The sequence below is a fragment of the Balaenoptera physalus genome (genome assembly GCF_965194825.1).
Source record: "Balaenoptera physalus genome assembly, chromosome: 18".
Taxonomy (NCBI): domain Eukaryota; kingdom Metazoa; phylum Chordata; class Mammalia; order Artiodactyla; family Balaenopteridae; genus Balaenoptera; species Balaenoptera physalus.
Genome location: NC_138899.1, coordinates 49779183 through 49795187, shown reverse-complemented (window position 1 = coordinate 49795187; position 16005 = coordinate 49779183). Strand labels below are relative to the sequence as shown.

General features: G+C 35.5%; 1 long non-coding RNA gene across 1 annotated transcript in view; it reads left to right on the top strand.

The window, feature by feature from the left end:
- Positions 1-16005, top strand: part of LOC309647946 — a 908978-nt gene that overhangs the window by 64416 nt on the left and 828557 nt on the right. The gene's annotated exons all lie outside the window — the stretch shown is intronic.

The window sequence follows — 16005 nt, the reverse complement described above, 5'->3', positions numbered from 1 at the left end:
AAAGAATAGCTTTTCCTTCACAATTATTCACTCATTCATTCATTTATGCACTTATTTACTGTATCAATATGAGCTCATATAGTCTTATTTGCATCATTACCATCATTACTGATTCTATAATTTTATTAATTTGTCATTTAATTATTTAATGTATTACCCTTATCAATACTTCCATTGATACTTGAACTGCTATCATGATTGATTTTGGTGCTTAATTTCCTGTATTTGGTTAGTGAGAGCCTTTGGGGTTGACTCCAGTGTCCCTTTGATATGTCATTATCTTTCTTTCTTGTGCAAGATAATGTTCCAGAATTAGTTTGCATTTTCCCCATTCCAGCCCTGGAATCAGCTTTTTCATCAAGAAGCCCATCAAGAAGTCACCAATAAACATATTGGTGACTGGCATTTAGAAATCAAAATCCAGTCATAAGGTGAGCTTAGTTATTGCTATGTCATTACTTCTAAGCTATCCCAGCAGACAGTGAGGATATATGTGCTAAGTCATACATATACACATAATGTCTATAATTTTTTCTCAATCTATGTATATCCATATATCTATATACAGATTTAGATATAGATATAGATATATAAAATGTGTGTATGTATATAGTATATGTAGTTCATACTGATAAATCCAAATCCAATCCAAAACCACAGGTTCTTCTTGTCTTCACTTTTTCATTTTTGTAACTTCCCTCTCACTGACAAACCTGACTTCCATCATTGTCAGAATAATTGCTCATTTCCCCAAGCCTAGGATACATCAAGAGCAGTTTCAGTATTATTATTAATCCATACACCTGCAAAAAACAAACCTGCTAACTAGAGTTCAGGATTTATTATAATCCCTTTTTTTTTTTGGAGGGGGGGAACATACATTTAGAAAAATGCACCTCTTAAATCTATAACTTAGCAAGTTTTGACAAATAAACACTCCTATTTAATCGCCATACTCTCATAAGATATAGAACATGTCCATTACCCCCAAAATTTCCTTAATATTCTTCTTATACAATCTTCCCCTCTCACTAGGTGACAAAAATTGGTTTTGTCTGCTATGGAAATTCATATAAATGGAATCATACATTATGTACTACTTTGTGTCTAGCACATTTTGCTCATCATAATATCTATGAGATTCATTCAGGTATTGTACTTAATCAGTAGTTTAATTTTCTTCCTGGGTAGTATTTCTCTCTATATAAATATACCACAATTTATTTTACCCATTTTCCTGTTGATAAACATTTTAAATATTTCAAGTTTTTACTATTATGAATAAAGTTTCTATGAACATTCTTGAACAATATCTTTGTGGTTATTTATTGTCATTTCTTTTAGATAAATACAGTCATTTCTGCTATAATGTCACATACATGTTCTTAAAAATTACCATGCTATGAAAAATTGTGCAGTAATAAAAGACAGGGCTTATGGGGAAAATGAGTTTAGGGGCACGACACTCAATACTGTTGTCAGTAAAACATAACAATAACAACAACAAAAAAACCCTTATGAAAACAGTTAAACTGTCTTATACACATTTAATGACTGAGAGTACAAAAACTACAAGTATGGATCTCATTTCTCATGAAAAAGAAGATGGCTTGTAGAAGTGGGCATTCAAAGGGTTGCAGTTTGAGAGTTATTTTAAGGATTACCGGAAATAAGAAGAAAAGCTGTAATACCAGATGTGGATGGGTGTGGCTCAGAACACAGGGATGAATTGTGAAGTAACTTGTAGATGTTTGATATATATGCATATGTGTATTTGATTTATGTGCATATATTTCTATACAGCTCGTTTCAGCTGATCTTAGTGTTTTCTGCACTGTTTTTCACTGACAAAATTATAAATAAACAAGTAAAATATGTGTATTGTGCTCAAATTGCTCCCTAATATATCAATGGCATTGAATAAAATTTGCATTTTTAAAATAAGCATTATAGCAGAACTGACTGTACCTAGAAACACATTTGCTGAGTCCTAAGGTATGTATATATTTAACTTTATAAGAAATTGCCAAATTGTTTCCCATATCATTTGTACTGTTTTAGACTCCCACTAGCATTGATTTCATTGATTTCTGCTATTATTATTTTATTCTTTCTATTTATTTTAAGTTTAATTTGCTCTCTTCTTTCTAGCTTCTTAAGTTGGAAATTTAGATAATTCATTTTAAACTTAATTAAATGTCATCAATTTCCTTGTAAATACTGCTTTCGTAACTCCTTACATATTGTGATATATCGCATTTTCTTTATCATTCACTTTGAAATATTTTCTAATTTTCTTTTCAGTTTTTTTTTGATTCATGTGTTATTTGTGTTATTTATAAGTATGTTGTTTAATCGCCAACATTAAAACAGTTCCAAATACCTTATAATTGATTTATATTTTGGTTTTGGTCATATATCATATGTGTAAGATTTCAATCTTTTGAAATATACTGAGGTTCTTTTTAGAGCCCCAAATATGGTCTATCTTAATAAAAGTTCCTTTCATACTGAATAAGTGTGTGTATTATAAATATTTAGGATGTCAAGTACTGTAAATATAATTAAGGTCAAGGTGGTTGAAGGCTTGTTCACATCTATACCATTACTGACTTTTTGTCTGGTTTTTCTAACAGTTACTCTCCGTTTGTCAGATTGGGTAATGTATTTTGATCCATTTTCAAGTTCACTGATCCTGTATTGTGCTATCTCCAATTTACAAGGTCATCCTGTGAGTTTTTCATTATCAGTTTGGTAATTCTAAGTTCTAGGCTTTCCATTTGGTTCTTTTTTATAAGTTTCATTTCTCTGTTGAAATTCCCCATCTATTTTATCATTATGAATACATTTTTTCCTAAGTCCTTGAACATATTTATAACACCTGTTTTAAAATTCTTTCATGCTAACTTTAATATTTTGGTCATTCATGATCAAATTCTATTCACTGCTTTTATCTTGAGTATAAATGACATTTTCTCATTTCTTTCCATGTCTAGGAATGTTTGATTATACACTGAATATTGTGATAATATAAAAGTGTTGTTTCTTTTCTATCAATTGGTTAAATTGAATGTACCCAAACTTCAAATTCTCTCTGTCTTGCAGGGAGCAGCAGCTGAAATTTTTACCCATTTCTTTCAGCCTTCTGGTTGTTGCTTTTTGCCAGAAAGTTGGAGTGTTCCTTGAGAGTTTGAGTGGATAAGGTGGAGGTTATAGGCACATTTTGGAACTGATCTTTCTGTGGATCTCTTATTGCCAGCATTGTCCTCCTTACTTTTCAGCTGCCCTGGAAGCTCTAAACTTCTTCTAAAAGACACTAAGTTTGAAGATTTTTGCTTCATTTCTAACCTCCATCAGATGAAAATTTATGTAATTTGAAATTTTACCCATCTAATTCCCTTGTCTTAAGTTTAAATTCTCCCCCAATTTCTGCCTGTTTCAATCACTCTCATTGCTTTAGAATACTTGTTCTTAATTTGTTCAGAGTTTATAATTGTTGTCCAAGAGTCTTAGTCAGGAGATTAATTCAAGATGGCAGAGTAGAAGGACGTGCTCTCACTCCTTCTTGCAAGAGCACCGGAATCACAAGTAACTGCTGAACAATCATCGACAGGAAGACACTGGAACTCATGAAAAAAGATACCCCACAATCAAAGACAAAGGAGAAGCCACAAAGAGATGGTAAGAGGGGCACAATCATGATAAAATCAAATCCTATAACTGCTGGGTGGGTGACTCACAAACTGGAGAACACTTATACCACAGAAGTCCACCCACTGGACTGAAGATTCTGAGCTCCATGTCACGGTCCCCAACCTGGGGGTCCAGCAATGGCAGCAGGAATTCCAGAGAATCAGACTTTGAAGGTTAGCAGGATTTGATTGCAGGCCTTCGACAGGACTAGGGGAAACAGAGGCTCCACTCTTGGAGGGCAAACACAAAGTAGTGTGTGCATCAGAACCCAAGGGAAGGAGCAGTGACCCAGTAGGAAACTGAACCAGACCTACCTGCTAGTGTTGGAGGGTCTGCTGCAGAGGTGGGGGGTGGCTGGGTCTCACCATGAGGACAAGGACACTGGCAGCAGAAGTTCTGGGAAGTACTCCATGGCGTGAGCCCTCCCAGAGACCACCATTAGCCCCACCAGAGAGCCAGGTAATCTCCAGTGTTGGGTTGCCTCAGGCCAAACAACCAACAGGGAGGGAACCCAGCCCACCCATCAACAGTCAAGTAGATTAAAGTTTTACTGAGCTCTGCCCACCAGAGCAACAGTCAGTTCCACCAACCACCAGTCCCTCCCATCAAGCCTCCTAGATAGCATCATCCACCAGAGGTCAGACAGCAGAAGCAAGAAGAACTACAATCCTGCAGCCTGTGGAACAAAATCCACATTCACAGAAAGATAGACAAGATGAAAAGGCAGAGGGCTATATACCAGATGAAGGAACAGGATAAAACCCCAGAAAAACAATTAAATGAAGTGGAGATAGGCAACCTTCCAGAAAAAGAATTCAGAATAATGATAGTGAAGATGATCAAGGACCTCAGAAAAAGAATGGAGACAAAGATCGAGAAGATGCAAGAAATGTTTAAAAAACACCGAGAAGAATTAAAGAACAAACAAACAGAGTTGAAAAATACAATAACTGATATAAAAAATACATTACAAGTAATCAATAGCAGAATACTTGAGGGAGAAGAACGGATAAGTGACCTGGAAGACAGAATGGTGGAATTCGCAGCCACAGAACAGAATAAACAAAAAAGAATGGAAAGAAATGAAGACAGCCTAAGAGACCTCTGGGACAACATTAAATGCAACAACATTTATATTATAGGGGTTCCAGAGGAGAAGAGAGAGAGAAAGGACTTGAGAAAATATTTGAAGAAATTATAATGGAAAACTTCCCTAACAAGGGAAAGGAAATAGCCACCCAAGTCCAGAAAGCACAGAGAGTCCCAGGCAGGATAAACCCAAGGAGAAACACACCGAGACACATAGTAATCAAATTGACAAAAATTAAAGACAAAGAAAAATCATTGAAAGCAACAAGGGAAAAATGACAAATAACATACAAGGGAACTCCCATAATGTGAACAGCTGATTTCTCAGCAGAAACTCTACAAGCCAGAAGGGAGTGCCATGATATACCTAAGGTGATGAAAGGGAAGAAGCTACAACCAAGATTACTCTACCCCTCAGGGATCTCATTCAGATTCAACAGAGAAATCAAAAACTTTACAGACAAGCAAAAGCTAAGAGAATTCAGCACCACCAAACTAGCTCTACAACAAATGCTAAAGGAATTTCTCTAAGTGGGAAACACAAGAGAAGAAAAGGACCTACAAAAACAAAACCATAACAATTAAGAAAATGTGATAGGAACATACAGATCATTAATTACCTTAAACGTGAATGGATTAAATGCTCCAACCAAAAGACACAGACTGGCTGAATGGATACAAAAACAAGACCCATATATAGGCTGTCTACAAGAGACCCACTTCAGACCTAGGGACACATAAAGAATGAAAGTGAGGGGATGGAAAAAGATATTCCATGCAAATGGAAATCAAAAGAAAGCTGGAGTAGCTATACTCATATCAGATAAAATAGACTTTAAAATAAAGAATATTATAAGAGACAAGGAAAGACACTACATAATGATCAAGGGATCAATCCAAGAAGAAGATATAACAATAGTAAATATATATTCACCCAACATAGGAGCACCTCAATACATAAGGCAACTGCTAACAGCTATGAAAGAGGAAATTGTCAGTAACACAATAATAGTGGGGGACTTTAACACCTCACTTACACCAATGGACAGATTAACCAAACAGAAAATAAATAAGGAAACAGAGCTGTAAATGACACAATAGACTAGATAGATTTAACTGATATTTATAGGACATTACATCCCAAAACAGCAGATTACACTTTCTTCTCAAGTGCACATGGAACATTCTCCAGGATAGATCACATCTTGGGTCACAAATCAAGCTTCAGTAAATTTAAGAAAATTGGAATCATATCAAGCATCTTTTATGACCACAACGCTGTAATATTAGAAATCAATTGCAGGGGAAAAAAAGTAAAAAACAAAAACACATGGAGGCTAAACAATATGTTACTAAATAACCAAGAGATCACTGAAGAAATCAAAGAGGAAATTAAAAAATACCTAGAGACAAATTACAAACAAAACACAATGATCCAAAACCTATGGCACACAGCAAAAGCAGCTCTGAGAGGGAAATTTATACCAATACAAGCCTACCTCAGAAACAAAAACCTCAAATAAACAATCTAATCTTACACCTAAAGGAACTAGAGGAAGAAGAACAAACAAAACCCAAAGTTAGTAGAAGGAAAGAAATCATAAAGACCAGAGCAGAAATAAATGAGATAGAAACAAACAAAACAATAGCAAAGATCAGCTGGTTCTTTGAGAAGATAAACAAAATTGATAAACCATTAGCCAGACTCATAAAGAAAAAGAGGGAGAGGACTCAAGTCAATAAAATTAGAAATGAAAAAGGAGAAGTTACAACAGACACTGCAGAAATACAAAGCATCCTAAGAGACTACTAAAAGCAACCCTATGCCAATAAAATGGACAACCTGGAAGAAATGGACAAATTCTTAGAAAGGTATAACCTTCCAAGTATGAACCAGGAAGGAATAGAAAATATGAACAGACCAATCACAAGTAACAAAATTGAAACTGTGATTAAAAATCTTCCAACAAACAAAAGTCCAGGACCAGATGGCTTCACAGGTGAATTCTATCAAACATTTAGAGGAGAGCTAACACCCATGTTTCTCAAACCCTTCCCAAAAATTGCAGAGGAAGGAACACTCCCAAAGTCATTCTACGAGGTCACCATCATCCATACCAAAACCAGACAAAGATACTACAAAAAAGGAAAATTACAGACCAATATCACTGATGAATATACATGCAAAAATCCTCAACAAAATACTAGCAAACAGAATCCAACAACACATTAAAAGGATCATACACCATGATCAAGTGGGATTTATCACAGGGATGCAAGGATTCTTCAATATACGCAAATCAACCAATATGATACACCATATTAACAAACTGAAGAATAAAAACCATATGATCATCTCAATAGATGCAGAATTAAGCTTTTGACAAAATTCAACACCCATTTATAATAAAAACTCTCCAGAAAGTGGGCATAGAGGGAAACTACTTCAAAAAAATAAAGGCCATATATGAGAAGCCCACAGCAAACATCATTCTCAATGGTGAAAAACTGAAAGCATTTCGTCTAAGATCTGGAACAAGAAAAGGATGTCCACTCTCGTCACTATTATTCAATATAGTTTTGGAAGTCCTAGACAAGGCAATCAGAGAAGAAAAGAGATAAAAGGAATACAAACTGGAAAAGAAGAAGTAAAACTGTCACTGTTTACAGATGGCATGATACTATGCATAGAGAATCCTTACAATGACACCAAAAAACTACTAGACCTAATCAATGAATTTGGTAAAGTTGCAGGATACAAAATTAATGCACAGAAATCTCTTGCATTCGTAAACACTAATGATGAAAAATGTGAAAGAGAAATTAAGGAAACACTCTCATTTACCATTGTAACAAAAAGAATAAAATACCTAGGAATAAATCTACCTAGGGAGACAAAAGACCTGTATGCAGAAAACTATAAGACACTAATGAAAGAAATTAAAGATGATACAAACAGATGGAGAGATATACCATGTTCTTGGATTGGAAGAATCAATATTGTGAAAATGACTATACTACCCAAAGCAATCTACAGATTCAATGCAATCCCCATCAAATTACCAATGGCATTTTTTACAGAACTAGAACAAAAAGTCTTAAAATTTGTATGCTAACACAAAAGACTCCGAGGAGCCAAAGGAGTCTTGAGGGAAAAAACTGGAGCTGGAGGAATCAGACTCCCTGTCTTCAGACTATACTACAAAGCTACAGTAATCAAGACAAAATGGTACTGGCACAAAAACAGAAATATTGATCAATGGAACAGGATAGAAAGCCCAGAGATAAACCCACGCACCTATGGTCAACTAATCTATGACTAAAGAGGCAAGGATATTCAATGGAGAAAAGACAGTCTCTTCAATAAGTGGTGCTGGGAAAACTGGACAGTTACATGTAAAAGAATGAAATTAGAACACTCCCTAACACCATACACAAAAATAAACTCAAAATGAATTAAAGACCTAAATGTAAGACTGGATGCTATAAAACTCTTAGAGGAAAACATAGGCAGAACAGTCTTTGACATAAATCACAGCAAGATCTTTTTTGATCCACCTCCTAGAGTAATGGAAATAAAAACAAAAATAAACAAATGGGACCTAATGAAACTTCAAAGCTTTTTCAAAACAAAGGAAACTACAAACAACATGATAAGACAACCCTCAGAATGGGAGAAAATATTTGCAAAAGAATCAACGGACAAAGGATTAATCTTCAAAATATACAAACAGCTCATGCAGCTCAATATTAAAAAACAACAACCCAATCAAAAAATGGGCAGAAGACCTAAATAGACATTTCTCCAAAGAAGACATACAGATGGCCAAGAAGCACATGAAAAGCTGCTCAACATCACTAATTATTAGTGAAATGGAAATCAAAACTACAGTGAGGTATCACCTCACACTAGTTAGAATGGACATCATCAGAAAATCTACAAACAACAAATGCTGGAGAGGGTGTGGAGAAAAGGGAACCCTCTTGCACTGTTGGTGGGAATGTAAATTGATACAGCCACTATGGAGAACAGTATGGAAGTTCCTTAAAAAACTAAAAATAGAATTACCATATGACCCAGCAATCCCACTACTGGGCATATACCCAGAGAAAAACATAATTCAAAAAGACACATGCGGGGTTTCCCTGGTGGCACAGTGTTTGAGAATGTGCCTGTCAATGCAGGGGACACGGTTTCGAGCCCTGGCCTGGGAGGATCCCACATGCCATGGAGCAACTAGGCCCGTGAGCCACAACTACTGAACCTGCGCATCTGGAGCCTGTGCTCCACAACAAGAGGGGCTGCGATAGTGAGAGGCCCGCGCACCGCGATGAAGAGTGGCCCCCACTTGCCGCAACTAGAGAAAGCCCTCACACAGAAACGACGACCCAACACAGCCAAAAATAAAATAAAATTAAAAAAAAAAGACACTTGCATCCCAATGTTCATTACAACACTATTTAGAATAGCCATGGAAGCAACCTAAATGCCCTTTGACAGACGAATGGATAAAGAAGTTGTGGTACATATATACAATGGATTATTACTCAGCCATAAAAAGGAATGAAACTGGGTCTTTTGTAGAGACGTGGTTGGATCTAGAGACTTTCATACAGAGTGAAGTATGTCGGAAAGAGAAAAACAAATATCATATATAAATGCCTATATGTGGAACCTAGAAAAGTGGTACAGATGAACTGGTTTGCAGGGCAGAAATTGAGACACAGGTGTAGAGAACAAATGTATGGACACCACGGGGCAAAAGTGGCAGGTGTGGCGGTGGTGGTGGGATGAATTGGGAGATTGGGATTTACATATATACACTAATATGTATAAAATGGATAACTAATAAGAACCTGCTGTGTAAATAACTAAAATAAAATTCAAAAATTCAATACAAAAAAAAGAAAGAGCCTTAGTCAGAGCCAATTTAGTCTACTTTTCTTATTATCAAATCTTATCACTGATTAAATTTTAACTTATTTATTAATTTAGTCCAACATATACTATGCTCCCACTATGTTTCAGATATGTTTCTGTGCACCAAGGATGCAAAGAATATAAGACTATAACATAGATCTTTATAGGCGGGAAGTCATAGTATAGAACAATTATTCTGACACAATGCAATAAGATAAATTACGGGAGTATTATAGGAGCACAAACGGAGAACTCATAGGTATATCTCTGTCTCTTATCTTTCTTCTTCAAGTTCAGTAACACTTTTCCGCTTGAGATAATTCTAAGTCATGAAATTTGAGTATTTTATTTACGCCATGATGACTAGGGAGTTCCCTAGAATTGACTTGATCAGGATAGACTCTCAAAAATGTTTAAATACATTAATGTGAGAACTTGTTATGATTGAAGTTTGGTTGGTTGGTCGGTTGGTTGATTTAATAACTAGCCATGTTAGTGGTCTGGTGGGTAATCATCATGTAACTTATTTTAGAACATACCACTATTTATAAAAGAAAAAAAAAACGGAAACTACTTAAACATTCAATAAATTTAGGCCCGATAAAAAATCTTAGAAGAAACTTTAGGAGACTCTATTTACAAGATTGACAAGATCTTTCCAAACTAAGAAATAAAATATAGGTATTATAAAAATGTTTTTATGCAAAATATATTAAACTTGCTAGACATGTAACAATTTAGAAAAAATTGCAATGCAAATGACAGATAAAAGACTAACTCTCTGGAATGAATAAAGAAATTTTGCAAAATGGTTACAAAGAGCTTAACAACATACAACATACAAATGAAAAAAATATGAGCACACAATTCACCAAAGACCAAATCCAAATTGCTGATAAACATGTGAAAACATGCTCCGTGTTTATAGGTGTCAGGAAAGTATGAATTAAGTAAAAAAGACAGCCACTTAATGCTGAGTCAGAATGTAAAATGTACTCTCATACATTGTTGCAACAATTTTGGAAAGTAACCCTGCAATATCTGCTAAAATTCAAAATGTACATGCCCTTCATTCCAACAATCCAGTTCCTGGGATTTGTCTCATATAACCAAAGCACCAGGAGGTAAGGATAGATACACAGAGGGGTTCATCACAGTGCAGTTTTATAAAAGAAAAGAAAAAGAATTTTGAGGTTCATTTTCGTAAACTCAGAACATTCCCTAATGCTATCAAAGTCAGTGGTTTAGTCACGACGTTCTAGATTCAAAGTCTTAGTCAGCTGATGCACTACATAAAGTTAACCCAATACATAAAGCAGATGACATCAGATAACTCACTGCATAGACTGAAGCCAATTAGGGGAGGAGCAAGGCAGTAATATTCTACAACTTGGAATGGTCTGTGAGGAGCTCTATTTGAAATTCAGTACTCTATTTGATCACCCCCTAAATCGGCCTAACTGATTTCCTCTATACTATCGTGTCTTTATATCTTAAACTCCTCTTAGACAGGTGCTGAGTTCCTCTCCCCACCCAGGACCTATCACAGTGCTTGCTGCTATATATGATATTAATAAATGTGGGTTATTTGTTGAGCTGAGGAACTTTATAGTCTGTGTTATTGTCTGAGATGCTCAGCTGAAAAATATATTTGATGTCCTTTAAAACGATATGAGTGACAATCGTAATCAATTTTGGTGTGAGCTCCTCAAATGCCATGATGGATTCAGTTAAGTATCTGAATATGGACAACTTCCTACAAGTTTACATTATAAACAGGAAAACATGTCACAAGTCTTTGTGAAATTATAAAAGAATATTACTTAATGAAGTTCTGTGATAACTTTTTGCTAATCTCAGAAAGTTTTTATTTTTCAAATTGTCTAATTTTTTTGTGTTTTTCCCCATTATTAGGTCAATGAAGAATAACAATATTTAAAAGATGCAGTTCTTTGAAAAGCTTTCACAAAAGAAAGCATTAAATAAAAAGACTTTAGCCAAACATACTGACAAGATTATAGTAGCTCACATAATCTAACTTGCATTTACTCTGTAATTACCTAGGAAAAGGTGCAGAACTATAATTCACTCATGTCGCAGCATAACAAACAAAAAGATATGTGAGGAAACCATGAACTAGGAGATAAAATTAGTCATTGCTATTCTTGTACTTTCTGATGCCACCAACACCATCCAAAGCAAAGGCAGAATGTCACTCACAGCTTCATTCTTTGTGTGCCCTTTCCAGTAGTACTTTCTCCCTCACCTCCTCTGTGAAACAATTGTTCTTCTCTTCCTAATAGGATAAAGAATGCATGTGAATTCATTGCAAACCTTAGACAGCCTTAGCGCACAAAAATATCTGAAATTTGAGTAGCATCACTGCAACACTCTGCAGTGCAAGACAAAAATTTGGGAAAAAAGAGAAAACAAAATTAATTAACTTGTGATCTTATACCTTAGAATAATTAATGATGGAGTTCAAATTAAACCATCACCCATAAAGGTTCTCATTCTTCCATGATTATATTATCACATATTAAATTTTAACTAATAATTACTAATTCTGGAAAATATAAAGAGGGTTCAGTGAATATCTTTTTGCTGGCTTTCATGTTTAAATGAGACTGTGTTCAAAAAATTTAATGAAAAACCCTACTCAATATAGTTTTCAAATATTTCAAACATTCAGAAATTCCACACAAGACAATAATTTTGACTCTGAACCTGTTCCTTCACTTGTGAAATAATATCCATACCATAGATTATTAGAAATAGTGAATACAATTGTACATGTAAAATATCTAACTCAGCATTTAAACCATAGTAAGTAATCACCAAGTTTAGATTCCCTTTACATAGTTCAGGTGGTCTGTTTGAATACTATATTGAATACAGTAATAAAAATAGAAAATTATAAAAATAGTATTATAAATATAAATCTGTACAGGTTGGACATAGAAATATTTATAAAAATAACTTCCTTAACCATTGAAACTTGGAAGTACCTCATATAGGAATACACAAGAAGTACAAAATCTATATTGCTCCCCATGGGTGATCTATTTTCTGCTCAGACCTTAAATAGTAGATATTCTTCCAATTAAAAGTGAGGAATAATGCCATCATTCTTATTTTACAAGGATAGAATGGACAGGACAGAAAACAAAGGCAACTGGCTAGAAAAACCAGCATTTAGATGATAACATTGATGTTTTTTACCAAATATGTATCCCAGCTCTGTCCTTCTCTATCAGAATATCTAATAATGGGAGGGAAAAGGAGGAAAGAGATAAGGAAGTTATAGTTTTTGTTTTTTGTGTTAAAAATCTCTAGAGCTTCAGCAAAAAAATCCAAATATACTTGATAAGATAAACTAATGACAGATTCTTTGGGGAATCTTTATGGCATTCTTAAGCTATTTACCTATATTATATTATATTATATTATATTATATTATATTATATTATATTATATTATATTATATTTTTATAACTTTCTTGAAATATGGACTTATAAAAAATATAATGAAAGCTATGGACCCTCTCCCTTTAAAGGAAAAGAATATCATATAGATCCAGTGGGTTCATAGACCTTCTAAAGCCCATCCATAGACTCTTTCTTATTCCCTAGTCTTAGGTTTATGAATTCTTGATGTATAGGAATTAACTAAAACATTGATGTAGTCATCATTGGATTAAAAGTTTTATTTCAAATGCCCCTAATTCTCTACTTGGACCCCCTGAGATCCATGAAGTACAGATTTTTTTATGTCATTTTTCATTTAAAAAATTACATTGTTGCCTCCAAATAAGTATTAGTACATTTTAAATAAGTTCTTGTTGATTAAGTGGATAAATTAACACTTACATTATTCTATTTACATTGACTCAAGGTTCAAATAATTTTCTTGTTCTATGGATTATAACAAAAACAATTTTAAAATTACTATCCAAATCAGCACTTTGAAAGGAATAGCAACAGAACATTGTGACCTTTATCAAATTTGTCTTTTGTAACCTTGAGTGAACGCGTGACAACCAAATATTTCCTGTAAATAGTGATACAAGGAAGTGACATTTCTCATAGACAGTGGTAGACTGAGCATAATGTGGCATAAACAGAGGAAGAGCATCTGATTTTCACAGTACCGGAAGAAGAATGAGTCCAGGCAGAAACAAACTAAAAGTATTGTCCTGGCTCTGTTCGGTATGGTACTCAACAATTCTTTAGTGAAAAGAAACTGCAAATTTATACCAACTCCCCCATATACATAGAGGTAGACATAAACATAGACACAGACTTACACATATACTTGTACACACACACACAAATATGCACACATGCACACACACATATGACTATACCATAGTCTATCAAAAGTCACTCTTCCATTCTCTTGGGAACTTTTTTTAAAAGAGAGAACTAACAGGAGGATGTAAGAACTATGAGATAAAGTGAATGGTGGAGGAAAAGAAGAGTTTATTTTAATAAAACTCTGAAAGAAAAAAAATGTGAGGGAATGTTGGACTTAGATGTGAACTTCTGCTCTTGTTAAAAATGATGCAACAGGGCTTCCCTGGTGGTGCAGTGGTTGAGAGTCTGCCTGCCGATGCAGGGGACGCGGGTTCGAGCCCTGGTCCGGTAGGATCCCACATGCCGCAGAGCAACTGGACCCGTGAGCCACAACTACTGAGCCTGCGCGTCTGGAGCCTGTGCTCCGCAACGAGAGGCTGCGACAGTGAGAGCCCCGCGCACCGCGATGAAGAGTGGCCCCCGCTCGCCGCAACTGGAGAAGGCCCTCACATGGAAACGAAGACACAACACAGCCAAAAATGAATAAATAAATTAAAAAAAAAAATGATGCAACAATAGCCATGTGTATAAGGAATGATAGCATCTGGACAGAGAGGGTCTCTAAGCGATGCTGAAATAGATAACACTGCACATTGAGGAAGGACTTGTAAAATCCATATTTGGAATATGCAATATATTAAAGTATTACCAAAGCTGAATCCAGAGCATGATCCCTAGAACAATCATCTCACTACAGGTGAAACCAGACACGTCTTCAACCTTCGCTTGTTTAAGGACAGCAGCAGTGCAGATTCACCACAGTACTTCTTGATGCTTGGGTGTGTCTGAGCTCAGGTGCATCTGAGTCATTGAATCAAGATCCTAAGTCTTCATCCCAGCTGCCACAGAGGCAGAAAAGATGAGGACTGCCTTCTGATGCAGGGAATTAAAAAATATAGAGAGAGTGTGATTAAAAGATGTTAAGTGACAAAATATGACAAATACCCACTATTGAGCTCAACTCGCAGAACACTGCTCTCACAAGCCTTAGTTCTGCCCAGGTTTGCGAGTCTCTAAAAGGTGTTATGTGGGAACAAAAACAAGTCACTCTAGAAAGAATAATTCCTTAGTGATAGGACTTCACAACTCTTTTCTCAGCAGCAACTTTATTTCGCCCTGTTACAGTGGCTCTTTCCCTCTGTGTTTAAACATGCTTATTTCTCTCTCTTCAATTAATTAGCACATAAATTAGTAAATAATCCTTCATTTGACTAATCTACCTTTCCACTGTTCTCTATTTCTCTTTCACTAATTGTAATTGTTTTTTAATTCTACTGTCGCTGTTTTTAGTCCCTCTTTCTAGGAGCTCCTTGTCCCTTATCTCCACCGTTTTGTAGTAGCTACACTCCTGAAAATCACAGTCAACCAGTTCTTCATTAAGTCCTCTGGTCTTTTAGGCCCACATCTTCCTTGACTTCTCTGAAGCACAGGGCATGATAAATCTTCTGGAAGCTCTTCCTTCATTCCTATTCCAGAATTCTTGCTATTTTCCTTCGCTTGATCTGTCATCTGTTTTTGCATTCTTTATTACTTCATCTCTGGTGTCAGCTCCTAAAATTCTGTCTTCACACCTCACTTTTCTCTTTATTATCTTCTTCAATGAGGTCACCCCACTCACTATTTCACATTCACTTGTTCATCTACTCCCTCATTTATTCAACACATATTAATTGATTGACTACTAGACGGCAGGCACTCTGCTAGGACCTGGTGATCAAAAAAGTGAATAAGACACAGGCCCTGCCCTCAAAGAACTCAGTGTCTTTTAGGAAGAGCATGTAACAGAGACATCGAAATAGAGCAGAAAGTGCATAGATAAAGCCGTACACTGCTTTGGCATCATCTAAGAGACGGGAGGGGAATGTAGACAAAGGCAGGAGCGAACTCCCTAGAAGAAATGACAGTATCACTTTCCTAAGGATGTCTTACCCTTGTGTGTCTGCATC